General features: G+C 50.3%; 1 long non-coding RNA gene across 1 annotated transcript; it reads right to left on the bottom strand.

The window, feature by feature from the left end:
• Positions 1–553: 553 nt before the first annotated feature.
• LOC127687478 (uncharacterized) lies at positions 554–3,890 on the bottom strand. The gene is made up of 2 exons (XR_007978393.1): positions 3,557–3,890; positions 554–1,051 (listed from the first exon to the last, which is right to left on the bottom strand). It is a non-coding gene; the product is annotated as an uncharacterized LOC127687478 (long non-coding RNA).
• Positions 3,891–6,254: the final 2,364 nt, after the last annotated feature.

Below are 6,254 nucleotides of genomic sequence, written 5' to 3'. Positions count from 1 at the left end.
AGAGACAAGGCCGCTGACTGCAAGAAACCAATCCCAACAGCATCTTGCTTTTGAACCACCAGCCTCCAGAGCTTTGAGAAAAATTAATTTCTGTTGTTTAAGCTATTTGGCTTGTGTGTTTATTCCCAGTTGCATTGGGGGACTAATACAGCATGCGAAATGCTGAGATTTATGCTCCTAATAAACTATTCTTTGTCTCATGAGGAGTAGGCCCAAGGAATACTGTGACATAAGAGAGAAGGCTATAAGAGAGATTCTGCAGCGAGCGAATTTGGTTTGCAGCTAGCTGACAGCCATGAGGGATGCTGAGAGATGGGGCAAGCATCCCTAGGAGGCAGAGCCACAGAGAAAAAGGCAGGCACTGAGGCCTGATGGATGAGAAGGACCAGGAAAGGGAGAAATGGAGAAAGTTCCTGCTGATGAATTTAAGGTTTGGCTAGGAGGGAAAAAAAAAGATGGTAATAGACAGAGGGGAACCGGAGAGTTTAGTTTCCTTGTAAAATGAACGATACATGAGTATTTCACAGCCTGATGAAAGAATCATTGAACAGACTTGATTACAAATGTCAGGTTCTATTTGAGAAGGCGGAGGTGGGGAGAGGGTGTCAAGACAAGCCATGGGTGCTTCTTGAAGGCAGGAGTAAGAGGATGAAAAGCCGTGCTCTTTGCCCTCCTGTTTAGAAGCTGTCCTTCAGCCGTTATCCATCTTGGCCACACTCTCCTGCCAAGTGAACACACCTGGAAAGTAGCTAGGGCTTGGCCTCCTTCATTTGTGCTTCCGATCCTCCACACAGCCGTGGGCATGACTGGAGAGAAAGGGACAGTGGGCTTTCTGGGCTACCTTGGTCCCGCTGTGCTGCTCCGACTGAGTGCCAGAGATACCTCTTCTATCCTATCAGAAGCTGCTGGGCCTGTGTGGCTTCTGCCCTGGATGGTTCTGGTGGGGCTCAGTCTGCAGTGAGCAGTTTCAGCTTTGTCTCCCAGCTCAAATGTTCTGTTTGTCTTAGGCCCAGATATATGACAGGCATCAATTTTCAAGGGTTTCCAGTCTCTGCAACAGAGCACACGCATGGCCTGGGGTTTACATAAGAATTTCCCCCAGTTGGATGGCCAAATTCTCCACACATACCCTTTCCCATCACAGAGGGATCTCCTGCATCATATGATTCAAGTGTCAGAAACACCTCAGGCTGCAGCCACATCCTGCTGTGGAGCCTTTGCATGCCTAGTATATGGGCCCAACACAGCCCTGTCAGCCACTCTTGCCTCCTGCTACCGCGTGACTCCTGATGTCAGCAGCCACCAGAAGAAGAGAAGAGCGTGCACTTTTAATCCCCGCCCCATGTGCTGAGGCATCAGAGGCTTAATCGACATTGTCTCATAACCACCATCCTCATGACTTCTCCGTAAGGCTAGACATGTTTCGAACTCATTTCTTTTCTCATGACTGAATGGAATATCTTATAGATACCACTTAGGGAAAGAAGAAGTTCCATTAGGGCACAGTTTCACAGTGGGGTGAACAAGGCAGGGCGAACGAACAAGCAGAACAGGGGTGGATGGGTGGGGTGGGTGGGGGAACACAGGGGGCGGGGCAAGCAGAACCCACACTATGGGGGAGGGGAGGTTGAAGGGGCAGAGCATGGCAATCTCCTCTGTGGCAGGAACAGCTGCTGTTCCAGGAATGTGAAGCTACTTACTAAGCAGCTGATCAGGAAGCAGAAAAGATGAGGCTGGAATGGTCTTGGGAGAGAACCCTCTAGCCCTCTGGCTTCTTCCCCAACAGCCCTGTGTCAGCCAGCTAGGCTCCATCTCTTAAAAAGGTTCCAAAATACTCCAAAACGATGCCACCAGCTAGAGATGATGTGTTCAACATGTGAGTCTGGGTCAACTCACCTCAGACAGACAGTAGTAGATGGAATAAATGATTACATTCAGGTCTCTGCTTTCCTAGGATTTTCCTGGGAGTTCTCACCACTCCCAATTTATCCTCCTCAGGCTTTCTCTGTGTGGGCCAGGCTTTGCGTCCCAGTGGGAACAACCTACCTCATACTCCCATCTTCCTGTGGGTTTATGGATCACAGAAGACTTGCTAGTCTCTCTCTCTCTCTCTCTCTCTCTCTCTCTCTCTCTCTCTGTGTGTGTGTGTGTGTGTGTGTGTGTGTCTGTCTGTCTGTCTGTCTTTATGGGTGTGTCTCTTTTTCAGTTTCTCTCTCTCTCTTTCTCTCAGTGTGTGCGTGGGGTCTGTCTCTTGTCCTTATTTCTCTTTCCCTGCCTGTGTCTGTGTCTCTGTATGTGTGTCTGTCTCTCTCTGTCACTCTGTCTATGTCTCTTTGTCTGTCTGTGTCTCTCTGAGTGTCACTGTCTCTGTGTTTCTGCCTCCCTCTCTCACGTGTGTGTGTATGTGTGTGTGTGTGCACATACACACACTGTCTACAGATTTTAAACACTCTCATGGATACACCTTGACCAAATACCTAGGCATCCCATGACTTAATCAAATGACACAAAATTACCAACCATAGGTGCTGCTGCCACCGAGTGTGCCCAGGCTTGTCAGTAACTGCCTTGAGGAGCCTGCTTCCTTCTCCGTTGAGCTGCACCCTCATCCCCTCTGTCACCACACCCTCAGTACCTAGGTAGGAGCACAGCAGCCATGTTTCCAGGCTGGCAAGCTGAGTTCACGTCTTCATAGCTACAATCTTACACTGACTGTCCTAGGGCCACACCGTGGACCTCTCCACACCCTCTGGCCTTCTGCCCCTTTAGGACTCACAAGATAAAACCCAGGATACTCTAGCACTAAAAACCTTATCAACAGCTTTTTGCAAGCATGGCCACTGGTAAATTAGTGATACTCCAGTGAGTGGTTCCACACCCTGGTCACTCCTAAAGCACTAATTGGACTGCAAGGGGAGCTTGTTTTTTAAAAGGTGAAAGTGAGCTAAATGTGCATTCATCTCTTTCTGCCAAAAACAAAAACAAAAAACAAAAAACAACAACATGCATTCATCTGTGGATGCAATGTGACCATCATCTAAGTTCTTTTTTTTTTTTTTTTTCCCCAAGACAAGGTTTCTCTGTAGAGCTCTGGCTGTCCTGGAACTCACTCTGTAGACCAGGCTGGCCTTGAACTCAGAAATCTACCTGCCTTTGCCTCCCAGAGTGTTGGGATTACAGGCATGCGCCACCACTGCCAGGCTCTAAGTTCTTGACACTGTGACTTCTCCACCCACGATGGACCATACCCCTAAGCCATGCAGCCAGACTGTAAGCCAAAATAAGACGGTTCTCCCTTAAAAAAAAAAATGCCTGTTGTTACCTAAAGTGTAACTTTAATTGAGTATCCTCACTTTTATCTACTGTAGTTTTTGCTAACCTTAGCACTCCCAGCTTCCTTCTCCGTGAACTAGGGTGACGCCGAAGTCACAGGACCAGGCAGGCTGCTGCTTTCTGAGCGTTTACAGAAATGCTGCCTGCAGCCCAGGCCTGCAAAGGAGAGCCGCTGAGACAAGCACCTTACCGGAGCTGAGGGAGCTGGACAGGGCAGACTCACCAGTCAGCCTCAGGGGAGGGTGGGAGAAGCCACAGCTCACATTAGCCACAGCAGAGCAGGCCTCTCAGACCAGTGCTGACACCATCAGCAAACAGGAAATCCCCTCCAGCCGCTACTTCCTGTTCTTCTAGACAGAGTTTGAAGATCTTCCAGGAGGATTCAGAAGAAAACTTGGAGTTTGCTAACCCCAAGATGGAGCACCAGCTCCCTACCTTGTCGGGAGTCTCAGGGTTTGCAGCCCCAGGCAAGGGGAGTGCCCTCTAACCACTTCCTTCCCGGAGCTGGGCCCCAGATCAGAGAGAGAACCTCAAATCTGATTGGCAGGAAGAGGAGCTTTCTCGCAGGAGTAGGAAAGGCACAGGTGGACGGGCCTCCAGCCTGTCACCCGTTCCTTCATCCCTGTCTTCTTTTCTTTGCTTCTTCCATTCTTGCAGTTAATGTCACCTGGCTGTCTCCAGGGACCTCTCTGTTCTCCCTGGTCCTAAGCACTCTGGCAATGGGAAGACTGGATCACATGGGACTGTATTATCTGCTCGCTGCCCTCTCCCACCTCCCTTTATGCATCCTCCAAGTCAAGGCCAGATCAGAGCCTAAGGGAAGTGGGGGTGGGGGGCACTGAGACTACCCCTGTTGGCATTTAGTTTAGGCTCCGCCCCACAGTTACCTGGCAACAGCCAGGTATGCCTGACTCACTATAAAAGGGGCTGCTCGCCCCTCCTCGCTCTCTTGCTCTCTCCTTTTGCTCCTGCCCCTCCCTCCCCATTCACCTCCCTCTTCTCTTACCAGGTGTTCATGACCCTCCTCTTCTCTCTCCCCCCCCCCTCTCTCTCTGACTTTCTCTCAATACTCCCCTCCCCATGTTCTTAATAAGCTCTTATTATGTGTAGCCGGTCCCTCAGGGGGAAGGGACAACTCAGCATGGGCCCACAGAGGCACCCCTTCCCCCACACCATACCTCACCGCTCCTTCCTTCTGTCTTATCTTTTTATAAAACACAGCACCACCTCCTGTAGACCCTCACAAAGACCCAGGGTAGAAGGAAAGCCAGAGCCTTCGCCTAAGGGAGAACCCCACTTGAATGAAGATGAGGACTTGATCCTCTTAGGGATGGTTGGGGAGAAGGTTTCTTACTGTAGATGAGAGGGAGAGCAGCCCGAGGTGTCTGGGAGAGTCCTGACTGAATACAGCCAGCAGAGTAGACTGGGCCACAGGAGGGAAAAGAGAGGGGCAACAGAGGTGGAGAAGAGGGTGGGGCAGAAGAGGTGACCTGGAGGCAAGAGGAGAGCACATACAGACACACACACACACACACACACACACACACACACACAGGTGGGGGGTGGGGGGTGGGGGAGGGGCAACCAAGGTCACAAGAGAGCTTGGCTAAGTTATATAAGAAAGGGAAGCTGGAGGGGTTTTAGGGTTGGGGGCAAGGGTAAGTGCTGAGAGGAAGAGCCAGTACTCTGTCACAGGTCCTGGTAAGACAGCCAGAGCCTGGTGACCCGTGTCAGCCTTTGATGTGTTGATAAGCACCTCAGGTAGCCATTTGTTTCTTTGGGATCTGATGTCACTGTCTGTCACTCTTCTGTACTGGCTGGTTTTGTGTGTCAACTTGATGCAAGCTGAAGTTCTCACAGAGAAAGGAGCCTCCCTTGAGGAAATGCCTCCATGAGATCCAGCTCTAAGGCATTTTCTCAACTAGTGATCAAGGGGAAAAGGTCCCTCGTGGGTGGGGCCATCCCTGGGCTGGTAGTCTTGGGTTCTATAAGAGAGCAGGCTGAGCAAGCCAGGGGAAGCAAGCCAGTAAGGAACATCGCTCCATGGCCTCTGCATCAGCTCCTGCTTCCTGACCTGCTTGAGTTCCAGTCCTGACTTCCTTTGGTGATGAACAGCAATATGGAAAGTGTAAGCTGAATAAACCCTTTCCTCCCCAACCTGCTTCTTAGTCCTGATGTTTGTTCAGGGATAGAACCCTGACTAAGACACACTCCTTACAGCTTAGAAAGCTCTTTCACCATTTCAGGATGGAGCCCCACCATTGTTATATACCCTGCCTGCTACCTCAGTTACTACACAAAGCAGTGGCCTGTGAGAGGAATTTTGGATCTGTAAGTTGATCTTCATTAAGGCTCTCCAGGTTGAAACGTGAGGATGGGAATTCCAGAGGATGGGATAGGTAAAAGGCCTCACTTGCTCCCTGCAAAGGGAGAACCATGCTAGTCTGTCTCTCATTCTGGCGTTTCCACATGAGCGAGCGAGCACCTTGCTCTGACAGTCTGCTTCTTGCTTCTCTTCTCTCCGAGCACTGACCTGCACAGCTTGACGAGGGTCTACTTGGGCCACATGTGTGTGTAGGGACTGGGTGCAGTCTTTTGGGAAGCCCCTCCTAGAACTACATACCTAGAGAGCTGGGAAACAGGTCTGTCCCCAGATGAACAGGTATCATTCCTAGGAGACTAGTGTGCAGGGAAGGCGCACTGTGGAGTGGTATTTTTGTCAAAAGCATTGCTGTCAATGTAATAGCATCAGAAGACATCTGACTCATTTCCCCAATTCTGGTTGCCCTTGGGATAAATGTCCTGGTAGCTGGGGACACAGGATTTTTTGGACCCAGATGGTCTGATTCAACTTCTGCTTCTGGCACTCTCTACTGTGAGATATTGGGTAGGTTGCTTTAACCTCCCAGGACCTAAGTCTG

Source organism: Apodemus sylvaticus, chromosome 6 (assembly GCF_947179515.1).
Source record: "Apodemus sylvaticus chromosome 6, mApoSyl1.1, whole genome shotgun sequence".
Lineage (NCBI taxonomy): Eukaryota > Metazoa > Chordata > Mammalia > Rodentia > Muridae > Apodemus > Apodemus sylvaticus.
This window is presented reverse-complemented; position numbering and strand designations above follow the sequence as displayed.